This window comes from Sus scrofa, chromosome X (genome assembly GCF_054392235.1).
Source record: "Sus scrofa isolate SSC_HxYL_T2T_F1_AM1 chromosome X, Sscrofa_HxYL_maternal_Yorkshire_Landrace_v2.0, whole genome shotgun sequence".
Lineage (NCBI taxonomy): Eukaryota > Metazoa > Chordata > Mammalia > Artiodactyla > Suidae > Sus > Sus scrofa.
In genome coordinates, this window is record NC_139401.1 from 18,255,731 (window position 1) to 18,270,810 (window position 15,080).

The 15,080-nt window shown below is 42.9% G+C and overlaps 1 protein-coding gene across 7 annotated transcripts in view; it reads right to left on the bottom strand.

Moving 5' to 3' along the window:
• RAI2 (retinoic acid induced 2) overlaps positions 1 to 1,029 on the bottom strand; it is a 385,424-nt gene extending 384,395 nt beyond the window's left edge. For all 7 annotated transcript variants that reach the window (XM_021080591.2, XM_085008668.1, XM_085008671.1 and 4 more), the window contains exon 1: positions 996 to 1,029. The gene's annotated coding sequence lies outside the window, so the exon portion shown is untranslated. The remainder of the gene's footprint in view (positions 1 to 995) is intronic.
• Between the last annotated feature and the right edge of the window lie 14,051 nt (positions 1,030 to 15,080).

The following is a 15,080-nucleotide window of genomic DNA, read 5'->3' on the forward strand; positions in this document are numbered from 1 at the left end:
ACTGGAGAAAAATCATGAAGAAAGAGAAAGGGGAAGAAGAAGGAGGGTCAGCCAAGTTCTGTGGATATAAATGCCAAAGAAAGTTTATGAAGATTTCACTACACTCTCTGTGAGCAGGAAGTACAGCAACATATACACTCTATGTCATTAGGAACACAGCACAATTCTCAAATATGCAGTGAATGTTATTCCAGAAGATAAATATCTATCATGTTTTTACTCTATTCCAAGCAAAAGAAAAACAACCTTGCAGAAAACATCTCATCAGCAACATAAAAGGTCAAAAAGCCATGGAAAGTGACAGTATGAATGACAAAGAAATAGAAAGAATAACTTCCAAACCAGAAGAAAACAAACATGAAAAAATAAACAGGAGCAACAAGAAAGCAAAAATTAAGCCCAAATATAGCAGTAGTCTATGTTTTCTATCACTATCTTTAATAGGTAAGTAAGTTTATTTATATTTGGTGGGTGAAAAACAAAAGCTAGACATGGGCTATTTGTGCACACCTAAAACACAATGACATACATAAGCTAAAATAAAAGGAATGGGAAAATGTGTATTAGGCAAATAACAATTTAAAAAATCTATCTAGCAAAATTAATATAAGGCAAAAGAGAATTTAAAGGGGGAAGACAATAAGAATAAAGCAGCACCTCACTAGATGATAAAAAGAACAATCTACCAAGAAGCTATAATAATTTTGAACCTGCATGCACTGAATAATGAAGTTTAAAAACATATAAAGCAACATTTTTACAACAGCTCCACCATCATAAAAGGATATTTTTAGCTACTTTCTCTCAAAAAGTTATAAGGCAGGCAAAATATATACATTAAAAATAGTGAAGATTTAATCCACACCAAAAACATAGCTTGATCTAATATTTATACACAGAATATTGCATTCACCAAATAGAGGATACACATTCATCTTGAGATCATACTGCATCTTGAAACCATTTCTAAAGCTGACTATGAAGAGAATACTAACCTTGCATTCCGGCTGGTACAGATCTGCTAATACTGTTGGTTCTCTTTTGTTCAGAGACTGGGATGGTCTGAGCCTTCATGTGGCCAAGTCAGGAACAGCTGGGCAACTGTCCCAAACTGATATCATGTCAGACTCCAAGAAGGCATTCTGGTGAATCAGAAAACATTACATACAATAAATCACTTGAAAATCCACATTTGGGGGTTCAGAAGCAAAACCACTTAAAACATAATAAAATGAAAAAAAAAACTGTTTTCTTCTCCAATTTACTATTTTTCCTTGGGTCCTCTTTCTATACAGCTGCAAACAATCAAATCATTTCAACTGCCATCTTCCATTTCTGTTGACTTTCACAGACACTACTAATTCACTTGAACCTCACAATAAACCTGTGAAGTTGAAAAAAAAAATTATCATTCTTAGTTATTAAACCCAAATAAATGAAACCAGCATCTTGCCTATCACCAGAAAACAACAATTCTTTGATGGCAGAAGTGCCAGACCGTGTTGAAAAATATTGGAATATTATCCTGGATACCCAAAAGCATCTTTGTAGCACCCACCCACATCCCTAACCCGTCAGCATAAACCTCATTTTTGCCATCAGGACAGTGGGCTGAAAGTGCTAGGAAATTAAGGCTCCCCAACAGTGCTCAACCCATAACTGAGAGGATTTGGTAGATGAAGTGCTTCAGCTTCCTCACCCTCAAATGGGAGAACTCTGACAAACACCCCCTACATAACCTCCCAGAGATCCCCAGCAGGCTTGGGCTCCAGTAGCAGCCTATAGTAGTTCCTTCCCAGGCCTTTCTAATTTCCTCAGCCCACTCCAGTCTTTCCTTCAGCTCCCAATTAAATGAAGTGTACTTGAATCTACTTCTATAGGAACCCAAACTAAGATACTTTTTCATACAAAAAACAAAAACAAAACCAAAAAACACTGCACCATGTTTCTCACAGTTTCTACTTACTGCTTAATGTCAGAGATAAATGAGTCGTTAACATTTGTTTTTGATCTTCTCAAGTGGAGAGCATTTGTCTACGGCCATACCACCCTGAATGTGCCCAATCTCATCTGAAGTGCAGGGAATTCATAGTAAAATGTAACCAGTGAACACGATATTTAGTGAGCACCCCCAGCGTGCCTAACTGGGTACTAATGGCCTTATTTACAATAGAACACCACAGAGTAAGGGCTGTACTAGGCTACTGCAGAGAGAAGAGCAGAATATTTAAGGTTGGAATTTGATAAGGACATGGGGCCAGGGAGGGATTAACCATTCTTCATATTATGGGTGTCACAAATGATTTGCCTCCATGTGCTCCAAAAAGTTGCACAGATCAACTCTGCAAAGGCACCTTGAGACTGCGGAGGGGTTTCCAGGTGGGAACTGTAACACTCAACATCACTGCCACTTTCAACGGGGACTGGTGGGGTGTTTTTGTTTTGTCTTTTTGCCTTTGCTAGGGCCACTCCCGAGGCATGTGGAGCTTCCCAGGCTCGGGGTCTAATCGGAGCTGTAGCCACTGGCCTACGCCAGAGCCACAGCAACACCAGATCCTTAACCCACTGAGCGAGGCCAGCGATCGAACCTGCAACCTCATGGTTCCTAGTCGGATTCGTTAACCACTGAGCCACAACGGGAACTCCCAGACTGGTGTTTTTTGAGAGATCTTCCATGAAAGCAGCGACCTTGTCGGGGAAAACCTGCCCATTTTCTGTAAGATCAGATATCAATAAGCCTTGCTCCAGACTGCCCAACTCTATAGCCTGTACCATTTCTTGAGGAAATTATTCAGGAATATTTCTTCTGCCCTTGATTCTTGGCAAGATGATTTGCAGCCATTCATTGCTCCTTCCATACAATGGTCCTCTGAGAAAATGCAGGGGAAAGTGCAGAGATTTGTGCATGGGTTACCCAGTTCAAATTACACCTTCCAGCATCCTCACACTTTCCTTGGCCAGAGAAAGGCTCTAAAGATGATGGCAAATCTTCCTTTGAAGTGACAGGTAGGACAATGGAAAATAGTTCAAAAGGATCTTTTATTTTCTGAAAGAAGTTAAGATCTTGCTTCACTACTTTGTAGTTTAAATAGGTTTGTAGAGATTTGGGGTTATATTTACATTCCTCCTCCTGCTTTGTGTCCATGTTTTAAAAAGCCAAATCCATTCTAAGATAAATAAGGCTTTATTCCCAGGAAAAGAGACTTTGAGTTCTTTACAACATGTGGACTCTGCTTCTAGGATTATCGTTTTTCTTCTCCAGTGGGATACTACTGTCCCCTTGTCTGAATAAATGAAGTTCATATTAAAGACTGTGGCAATGAGGGAAACAAGAAAGTCAGAAGGAAACAAGTGCTTAAAATAACAACCAGAAAAGAACTTCCTTGTTCTTTCTTGTCCTTGTTCCAGAAAGTGGCTAATGCAGACAGAAAGGGCAAAGTGTTCTTGCTCAGTTATAGGCAGGATGGAGAGGTTCAGCAAAGTCAGATGCCAGTTATGCTTGGCATCACAAACCTCTTCTTTTTATCTTTTATTGTTTTCAAACTCCATATTCCATATTTGGAAATCCATCACTGTCTTGCCTTGGCTAGATACTGGAGAGAAATCGTAGGCTAATGGCTTTCAAGGGGCAAATTCCTTTTCGTGCCAAATAGATCATATTTGAATCTTCAATATATAAATCAGATTTAAAAGTGGTATTTTTTGTCTAAATATATTTTATAAATTCTAAGTCACATAAGAAGCATTCGGAGCTTACCCAAAAAGAAAGAAAGAAAGAAAAGGAACAAAGACGACGACCTAAAACCTACAGCTGTATATAATATGCTATCGACACAGTGAGAAGCATTACGAGTTCCCTTCTGTGGGGATGATGACACTGAATCGAGCGCAGCCCACATGAATGGGATGGTGTTTTTACGGGAGGACCAACCAATACAGAGGCCCAAATTCCCGAAGGAAAGAAAAAACCCAACAACAAAACAAAAACACATGACAAAGCTGTAAACTTCCAAAGTAACGACACATCTATAAGAATGTGACTCCAATGAACAAATTAACGCGCCAGAAAGAAAAGCTGCGTAGTGGATACTGCGGTGCGCCGGCCCACCTCCCCTCCAGCACGGACAGCTCATATCTCAGCTGCTGGGTCTGAGGCGAACAGCGCTCAGCTCAGGCCCTGCCCTCGGGCAAGGAGCGCCACCTCACCCCAAGTCACATCCGCAACACCAGAGAGCTCACATCCAAAGACTGGTGGGTGAGACACCATGAAGCCTTGCCCCCTTGCCATCCCAGCTGCAGGGCTCACTCGATTTGGGCTAAGGCCTTCGTTGGGACTGGCTCCTCCCCCTGCCGAATCCCACTGCCTTCATTCTCCCACAAGAGCACGCCAGCGCTCCATAAGCATCTGCACATAAACATCTGTCTCCGCATCTCAGCCCATTGAAGGTAGGACACATATCCGTGTAGCCTACACCTGGATACGAGTACCCTTATTTGGCTACATTTTAACTCTTTCTCTCTATATATACATCTTTATAACATATGTATGTGTGTGTGTACACATATACACATCTACACACATTTCTCTATACATACTTACACATATGCTATACATATATTTCCCCAAATTTCTTTGAAAATTGTCAAACTAACAGGACTGACACCACAAACATTCATCTAATCCCAATGAAATTCAATAATTCTCAGCAATTTAACATACTTTATCTTTCCCTTTTCTTTTTGCTATCCATTTGAAAGTAGGATTGAAGACATTATATCACTTATCTCCTAAATACTTATTCATTCGCCTGCCAAAAATAATGTAATCTGCACCACCATAATGCTATCATGACCCCTAAGAAAATAAACAATAATTTCATTAATTATAGCTTTAATTTTTTTTTCTTTTTTGGCTGCCCCATGGTATATGGGGTTTGGGGCCAGGGATCAGATCCAAGCCACAGTTGTGAACTATGCTGCAGCTAGCTCTGGGTCAGATCCTTTAACCCACTGTTTGGACCGGGGATCAAACCTGTGTCCTGGTGCTGGAGAGATGCCGCCAATCCCAGTGTGCCACACTCCTACAGCTTTAAATGTTTTAATGTTCTTTTCAAAGACACTCTAATCAAATATTTGTGAAACCCTTGAGGTTCCTTAGAATGAAGTTGAAAACCATTTTTCTTTTTTATCTTTTTTCTTTTTTTCCTTTGCTATTTTAGGGCCACACTTGCGGCATATGGAGGTTCCCAGGCTAGGGGTCTAATCAGAGCTGTAGCCACTGGCCTACGCCGCAGCCACAGCAACACCAGATCTGAGCCGCATCTGCAACCTACACCACAGCCCACAGCAGTGCCGGATCCTTAACCCACTGAGCGAGGCCAGGGATCGAACCTGCATCCTCATGGATCCTAGTTGGGTTCATTAACCGCTGAGCCACGAAGGGAAACCCGAAAACCATTTTTCTAGAGTACCAACCTAGAGAGAACACAGGCTCATCTGAGGAAAAGAAAGGATTAGTCTTTAAGAGTAATTAACAAAGGTGTTTGAGGTGGCCCGAGAGGTGGTCGGGTAGTAGCACCTCTCTCTGGGTCTCTGGCCGTGCCGCTTCACTCCTCACCGCGGCTGGAAGCGCCTTTTCCACAGGACATCAATGCAAGCCGGAATTTTAAAAAAAAGAATGTCTCCCTCCTAAGCCATGGCATATCAGCTGTACAGAAACACTACTTTGGGAAAGAGTCTTCAGGAGAGTCTCGATGAGCTTAAACAGTCTCAACAGATTACCCCGCAACTTGCCCTTCAAGTTCTCCTTCATTGCGAGAAAGCTATAAATTCAGCACTGGCACAGAGGGTCAGGAATAGTCAACTTCAGGGGCTGCACCTGGAGCATATGGACGTTCCCAGGCTAGATGTTGATTCGGAGCTACAGCTGCCAACCTACTCCACAGCCAGAGCAACTTGGAATCCGAGCCATGTCTGCGACCTACAGCACAGCTCACGGCAACGCCAGATCCTTAACCCATTGAGTGAGGCCAGGGATCGAACTTGCATCCTCATGGATCCTAGTCGGGTTCATTAACTGCTGAGCCACGAAGAGAACTCCCATTCTACTTTTGTATGTGGGTGAAGATTCCATGTTAAGTGTTTCTTTTTAAAATAGTTTCTATGTATCTTCATTGCTCACAGAGAAAGTCTAAACTACTTGACAGAAGCAGACCAGGTTTCCTGCAATCTGCCTACCTCCTAGGCTCACCTGCCCTCACTCCAAGATGCCTCCTCCTCAGCCAAAGGAAGCTACATTCAGTTCCCTGAACATACCGTGTATTCTCACATTTGGTAATCCACATTTGCTTGCCTGGAAACCCCTTCATTACTTTCATTATTTGCTGAACTCCGAAAAAAAAAAAAAAAGAGTAACTAACAAAGCTTGACTCCTTCTGCCCCACCACAGACCCCAAACAGACCCGAGACCCTATAACCTTGTGTATCACACTCACTGCACATTAGAATATCTACCTGCATATGCAAATACACTGCTAAGGTCTATAAATTGGTTAAAGCTTTTAAAACTGAGAAGCTGGTAAGTATGCCTATGTGACACTTCTGTTCTCAAGCCCACAGTTTGTAAATTTGGTAACAGCTTTTCTTGTTAGTATTCTTAAGGCAGATTAAAAGGGTGTTTAAACAATAATTACTCTTGGAATCCAGTAAGTAAGTATAAGTACAGGATAATGCATTGCCAGGCACCGAAAAAAACTTATCAATGCATTAGAGCTTCCTTAAATAGACATCATTCATCACTTAGGTAAACCAATTGAGTTGAAAATACAAGTGCTAATAGAGAAAAGTGATATCCACTAAAATGTACATTTTATTTCAGGAACCTCACTTTTAAGAAAGAGACTTACTTGGAAACTCACTTAAGTGGTACCATTAAAAAGTTGAAGTGTCAATATTCTTGGAAAACAATATGTTAGTGATGCAAATGTACAAGTGCCTTCTCCGGCTGGGCTTGAATGGTCCTGTCCAACTCAGATATCTCAGTTAATTGGAGCCTTTAGCTGGCCATCAAGGGATAAGAATAAGATACTGGACCATGAGCAATGCATATACCTGTTCCCCTCTCGCTTTCTCTTATACACACACACACACACACATCACTCTTCCTGTGTTTGAGTTGGGAAATGAAAAGGAACCTACCATTGCCTACATCTTGAAGGCTGGCAGATGTCATTTCCTTTAACAGACATCTAAAATAACTTTTGATTTAAAAACAACAACAACAACATGGATTTCAAGGATTACAAACCAAGTATTTCAAGGGCCACATGACAGGTAGAATGTAAGGACAAGGAAGTTCATTCCACTAAACACAACCCACCGTGGTCCAGCCCCTGCTTTCCACGCCTGATCTGATAGGCACAGGCCATTCCTGAAGGAGACAAGTGTGACTCTGCCTGAAGGGAGGTTAGTGCTCTCCTTGTAGCCCGAGGGGGAAAGTCATTGCCATTCCCATGGACTGTCCCTCAAATTTCTCCAAATTACAGGGCAAGAGATAATGAGTCACCCTGTCCTCATCAATGCAGTGAGCTAAGCAAAACAGAGCTAAAACTCCTAGAGCCAGCAGATTTCAAATATTTTTGGATTGTAAGTTGAAAACGAATACATTTTACATGGCAACCCAGTTCCTCAATAGGATATAGATGCCAAACTGAGACATTTTCCAAAATAATACTGTCCTTTGCTATTTTCTATTTAATTTTTTTTTTTAAAGTGCTAGTCCCAACTCACTAAACTGACTTCACCACCACTGACAGGAAATGACCTACAGTGTGAAAGACACAATGCTAGAGGGCCAAAACTCAACTGTGTTTTTGCATTAGACTGGATTCACAGAAGATCTTTTGCTCTGGCTTTATTTATTGCTAAAAATCCCACTATTTGCCAAAGGAAACTTTTCTCAAAGGATGTCCAATTGCAATCTCAGAGCCAGCCTGGTCCAAATGCATAAATGCCCCTTGCAGCACTCTTCTTTTAGGTCACATATTCCATTGTCTGTGAATATTATTTGAATAAAAATCAGTCTATTTTAATTACACATATACTTACATTGTAAATTATTCAACAATAATGCCTCTCCACACCTATTTTTATCCATTGCCCAGAATCACCACAGTAAATATGCAGACAAGTATCTTCCATCTTTTGTGATGCGTTCACATATTACCCATAACCACACATAAATGTTTGGGTTTTTTTTTTTCTTTTTTAGGGCCATAGGCATGGCATATGGAGGTTCCCAGGATAGGAGTCCAATCGGAGCTACAGGTGACGGCCTACACCACAGCCACAGCAACACCAGATCCGAGCTGCATCTGCGACCTACACCAGAGCCCATGGCAACACCAGATCCTTAACCCACTGAGCGAGGCCAGGGATCGAACCCACATCCTCATGGATGCTAGTCAGATTCGTTTCCACTGTGCCACAACGAAAACTCCATAAGTGGTTTTTAATAATGAAAATGGAATTGTATTACATTTACTTTTTTGTGATTTGTCTGAACTTAAGAGATATCTCTTTGTGAGTCAGGACACAAATTTCAAATCAATTTATCTAGATGGATCACATTCTTCTTTTCGATAGTACTTTGTTGAGATAGAACTTATATACAATAAATGCACATAAGCACGCTTAAGGACCTTTTACATACATACTTCCTCTTGCAACTTCCATTTAGATCAATATGCAGAACATTTCTATCAGGCCAGAAGAATTCTCATGCCTGTTCCAGTCAATACCACCCCCCACAGAGTGAACCACTGCTCAGACTTCTAACACCGAGCCTTAGTTTTGCCTGTTAACTTCACATTCATGGGCTCATATAGTAGCTATTTTTCCGTGTCTGGATTCTCTTATGCAACATAATACCTTTGAGATTTATCCATGTTTTTGCACATATTGGTAGTTTTATGGGTTTGGGGGTTTTTTGTTTTGTTTTTAGTATTTTTTTTATTAAAATATAGTTGATTTGCAATGCTTCTTCAATTTCTGTTGTACAGCAAAATGACTCAAGCATCAACAGTTCCCTGTGCTGTACAGGAGGCCCCCATTGCCCGTCCGTTCCACAAGTAACCATTGGTGGAATGGTGCTCCCACCACAACTGAGGTCATTTCCAGCCTGGGGTTCTCATGCATGAAGTTACTATGAACATTCTTTTAGAAACCTTTCTGGGGGCACGGCACTCTTTTTCCTTGAGAATATACTTTTAATTGTTGGGTGAGAGTGCATGTTTAATTTTATTAGAGGCTACCGAACATTTTTCGACAGTGACTGCCATTTTATACTCCTACCAACAGTGTATGGAGTTCCAGTGGTTGCAGTCCTCGCCAGTACTCTGTACTGTCAGTCCTTTAGATGGGTGCTACTATCGCCTTCCAATTTTAACTTGCATTTTCCTGATAACCAATGATATTGGGCACTTTTGCATGTGTTCATTGGCCATTCCTGTATCTTCTTTTACAAAGTGCCCATTCAAGAGCTTTGCCCAGGAGTTCCCACTGTGGTGAAACAGGATTGGCAGCGTTTCTGGACACAGATTCACTCACTAGCCTGGCCACCAGTTAAGGACCTGCTGTTGCCACGGCATAGGCTGCAACTGTGGCTTGGACCTGATCCCTGGCCCAGGAACTCCATATGCTGTGCGTGGGGCAGCCAAAAAGAAAAAAAAAATTTTTTTTCATTTTTAAAAAAAAATTTAAAAAGCATTTTGCCCATTTTTTTCTTTTCTTTTTATGGCCACACCTGTGACGTATGGAAGTTCCTGGGCTGGGGTCAAAGTGGAGCTGCAGCTGAAGGCCTATGCCACAGCCATGGCACCACTGGATCTGAGCTGCATAGGCAGCCTATGGCATGGCTTGTGGCAACACTGGATTCTTAACGCACTCTGCGAGCCCAGGGATCAAACCCACCTCCTCACGAACACTATGTCGGGTTCTTAACCAACTGAGCCACAACGGGAACTCCAAATTTTGCCCATTTTAAAATTGGGTTGTTCATCATTTTGTTATTGATTTATATAATTTTTAATATATAATGGATATAAGTCCTCTATCAGACCTATGTACTGTGAATATTTTCAATCTAGGTTTTGCTTTTCACTTAAATATATCTGCTACATTCTTTTTAGTGGATGCATATTTTCCCATTGTAATACCAGTTCTCTATCAATGGATATTTACACTCATGGGGGAAAAAAAATCTGTGCTTCAGTGGAAAACTATACATTGTTTAGAGCACATTGCTCTTGGTTATCTGATTCTGATTTTCCATTTGTCAACTTTAAGTAACTGACAGCAATGCAAAATGATTCTTATCTACAAACGTGCAAATAAATTGTCTGGTGAAGCTTCAAATGACTATCCTCTTCGGCTATGGCATAAGCCAATTTTGCCTCCATTTGCACTATAATTTTAGTATTCCTAATCGATAAATGTATCTATTCTTTGGATTGTCCTTTAAAATGATTGTGACATCTTACACATTTCCTCATTAGTAGTGAGTTAACTAAAATCTCTAACATGTTCCTTTTATGTCTGCAGGAGAAGCATATTTTACCTTTTTAAAAAATTATTCTTTAACACATTGTTCCTAATTGTTTATTCTATTACAGAGGATGCTGCAATCCTTATTGCGCATCTTTGTGTAGAAATCTCTCTCAAGACTCTCAAGCCAAACTAATGGTAGAATTTCAGAGCCCCTAATGCAACCTCACACTCCAAATCAAACCAACTCTGATGAATAGATTTAACAAGTTCAGTTACATGAAGGCACAGAAGATGAACAAAGAGAACTTATATTGTAACAAGGGGAAAGATCAAATTAGGCTCAAGCCAAACTAATGGTAGAATTTCAGGCATGGTCAGACAAGGTGAATGAGGAATGTCTTTGTTTATTGGGCACCTGCTACTTCCAGACCACTGTGTTGGGCGTGAATGACACAATCTTTGCCTTTAGGAAGCTCAGGAATTAGTGGTTTTACAAGGCTACTAAAAGAGGTAGGAAAGACAAGGTCAAAAACGGTGCCACCAAAGATCTAAGAAACAGACACTGGAGACCTCAGCTTGAGGGTGGTCCAAAATCCCAAGGTGGAAAATTCTCAAGAGATTATTAGGAAGTTGCTAAAGAATCTCTGAAACCCCTCTTTCCACTGTACCCCAACCTATCTGCAGCAGTGAAGTCTGTGACTCTCATGAGTTCTCTAGGAAACGTCTGTAAAGCTCAGTCGGCTCAGGTGTTTCAATTGTGGAGAAAAATGGCTTTTTCTTCTGCCTTCAAATTTCATGCAAGCTTCATTCACGGGAATCACACTGAGACAGAGGTTCTAGGAAATGTGGTTCTCAGCTTCTCTTCTGCAAAGCAGAGATTCTAGAAGGGGGAGGTGGTGATGCTGTGTTGAGACCTGGCACACAGCTGGGGCTCACTAACTGGGGACCATCATCACTGCTGTCCATGAAGTGGCGGAGACACTGAGGAAGTGCTCAATATCACAGCATTTCCTACTAGAGCTGGCCCTGAAACAACACAGGTTTGAAATGTGTGCATCCACTTATATGTGGATTTTTTCCAATAGTAAACACTACAGCACTACATAATCCATGGCTGGTTGAATCCATAGATATGGAATCTCAGATTTGGAAGAACTGTACATGCAGAGGAACCGGGTATGGAAAGAGCCAATATAAATTATACATGGATTTTCCACTTTGCAGAAGGTCAGAGCCCCTAACCCTTGTGTTGTTAAAGTGTCGACTGTACTATTTTTCTTGTAGGATTTCTGGCCATTGATCGCCCAACCTTCCCTTTCCCCCATTTGTGCAAGGGCCAAACAAGGACTCAGCAGTCACAAGCCTAGCAGGAAACTACTGAATAATTCAGTAGTATTGAAAAACACATGAAAGGCTGTACAAGTTTGTACTAACAACCCTAGCATAAAAGTGAGACTTGAGGTCTAGTCCTGGCTTTGGCACTAGCAGCTCTATGATTTAGGGCACATCGCCGAATCTTCTTGTAACTGTTGCACTGCAAAATTCAAAAGGCTGTGATACCGAGAAGAGAACATTATCTCTCATGTGTTCATCCCAAAATTGCATAGCATCAGTCCAATCATGAGAACACACTGGACAAACTTAAATTGAGGGACATTCTACAAAATGACTGACCAGTATTGATCAAAAGTGTCAAGGTCAGGAAAAAGAAGCAAAGATTGAGGACTGCCAAAGATGGGAGAAGACTAAGGAGACATGAGAATTAAAATGAAATATAGGCATCTTGGATTGACTCCTGAAAGTGAAAAGAACTTTGGCCGAAAACCTGATGAAATACAAATAAAGACTGGAGTTAATACCATTGTACCAATGTTAATTTCTGAGTTTTGATAGTTGTATCACATTTAAGAAAGCCATTAACATTAGGGGAAGCTGGGTGAAGGGTGTGTGGAAACTCTCTGTACTATTTTTCCAACTCTGTAAATCCAAAATCCTGAAATAAAATGTTAAAAAAATAAAACTGTGCTATTTAAACTGTATCAAAATTGAATTCATCAATTTGCACTGGGCCCTGCAAATTATGTAGCTGGTCCCGTACGGAAGTATTACCAATGCTGTGGCCCCAGAACCATACCACTGTCCCTCCCTTCAGGTAAACTTATAGAAACTCACAACTAACCATATCCTCTAGATGTGTTCACAGCACAGGAACAAGACTGTCTATCCACAAGAAAACCGGTGGAACCTGGTTCGGCCTCAAAAGTGGGACAGCTCACTACCATCTCATTGTAATCGTAAGATCTCTGCCTGACCTCACCATGATGGTTTGACCTGCTTCCAACCCCTATGTCAAAGGACCATACAGGGGCAGAAAAGAGGTGGCACCTCAGTTCCAGAAAGAAACCCACCTATTCCCAGAAAACCGATGTATATGACTCCCTCTCATTAACCTTGCCCTTAAAATCATGCTTTTGTCCCCCAGGTGAGAAGTCAATTTTCGAACTAAATCCCCACTTCTTCATCCTACGGCCATTGAATACAACTTGCGCTGCTAGTATCACAGCTTAGGGGTGTCTTGGCTGCCAGAACCCAAGCGGAAAAAGAATCTCCTCTGCTAGCCCCAGGCAGGGAGCCTTGGACTGTCTAGGGCCCAAGTGGGGGTCCAGGCGACCTAATTCGGTAGCAGAAATATATGGCGAACTGGATAAAACCCGTTTCCGTGATGCAAAAAAATGAAGCGGCAGCAAAACAATTCTAAGAGCTCCAGGGGGACCTGGAAGGAGCAGAGATAGAAGCTGCTCCATCTGAACGGGTCTTGTGGACAGAACTAAGAATGGCTCTGGGCCAACGATTAAAGGGCAGATGAGACAAAGAGTTATCTCGGCTGATGGCTGAAAAAAACGACCAGAACCTGATTCTGAAAACGCTCCCCCAATTCTTGGCAGTGTATAAGCCCCCTACAACTTAGGAGCCACTCCGACAAAAAAAGGGTGAAACCACCTGCCGATTGGTATCCTCCCAAGCCTATCTGCTTTCTCTTGGTTCTCTCCTTGCAGTTCCGGGCAACTCCAAAGCCTTGAATGACTAAGGCCAAGTGTCTGCTCCAGCGCACGGAGGCCCCAAGTGGAGCTTCAGGGCGACGTCAACAAGATGGCGTCATATAGGTCACCCCGACTTGGCTCACGCTCACAGGAACGGCCAGGACCAGTCAGGGGACAAGACACCCCGACACAACCCTAGAACGCGAGCGTGAGGCTGAAGCACCCCCCGCACGGCAGAGGCCCAACAAACGGCCGAGCAAGGTCCGCGAAGCGGCTCCACCCGCGACACGGCCCCTCCCGCAGGCCGGCGCCGCGCCGCACGGCGTCTCCCCCGAGCCTCCGGGTCCCGGGGGGAGCGGGGCACAGCCAGCTCCCCGGCACCGTGGGTCGCTCTGCGGCAGCCCCTACTCCAGGCTCGCCCCCCAGAGTTTGCCCGCGGGGAAGCTGCCCGTGGCTGAGAGGAGCCGAGGTGCCGGCAACAACCAGCACTGGGACCTGGGCTGACTTCATACCTGCAGCGCCCGAGTAGGCGTCCCAAGCAGCCGCTTCGCTCAGCTGCAGCACTCTGACCGGGGAACTCGGTGGGGTCGTCTAACTGGGATTTCTGCCGGCCCTAGAGCCTGCTTTGCGACCCTCTGCCCGCGCCAGGCAAGGAGGGCGTCTCCCGACCCGGTCTCACCGGAGAAGCGGACACCTAGAAGCTGCGCCGCCAGTAGCGCGGGAGCTGAGAGGTGGGTGGGCGGGGCTGACAGCCTCCTGAGAAAAGCTGGCCACGCGTGGACGGTTCCCCTCCTACCGCCCCGGCGTGGAGACTAATTCAGAACCGAAGCTAAGGGTAGCTCGAGGCCCACGCCGCCCGGAAAGCTGGAGTGACCCAGGTGAGTTAAACAGCCCGGCGGCCGCGGAGGCAGGTGAGTTAAAACACAGCCCCGCCCACTGTGACTCCCGGGGGCGGGGCGGGGCGGGGCTTGGGGTGGATTGGACCCACCTGGAAGCTATGTAATCAAAGTAGAAATTAAGTGAAAAATAGAAATTAAGTTTTTATAGAAAAACAAATATTTCTTGCCCACCTGTGTAATCCTGAGATTTGTACCTGCCACCTATTAATCTTCCAAATTACTTTTACTAATTATTTGAGAGTACCAATTTTTCCATCTCAAAGTGGATGAGCAGATTTTTCTATCACGGTGAAAAAATTCTTTGCAAATTTTAAGTATTGGGAGTGCTTTACTCCTACACAAGAGTGAATGTGGTTAGACTGCCACAATTTGCAGAATGCTGCAGAGATATTCCTTTACTAGATAGGGATATGGGCTATAAAGAAAAGTGAGAACCAGCACTGAACATGGAAGCCTTCCTGGCAAAAAATTAAATATTGCCGTATTTTTAAACAAATACTAAAGTATAAAATATTATGCTTTAGTTTACCCAGGAGAGACAAAACACTTCCAAAGTTTTCAACATCCTTACAATTATACCCATGAAAGTAAATTA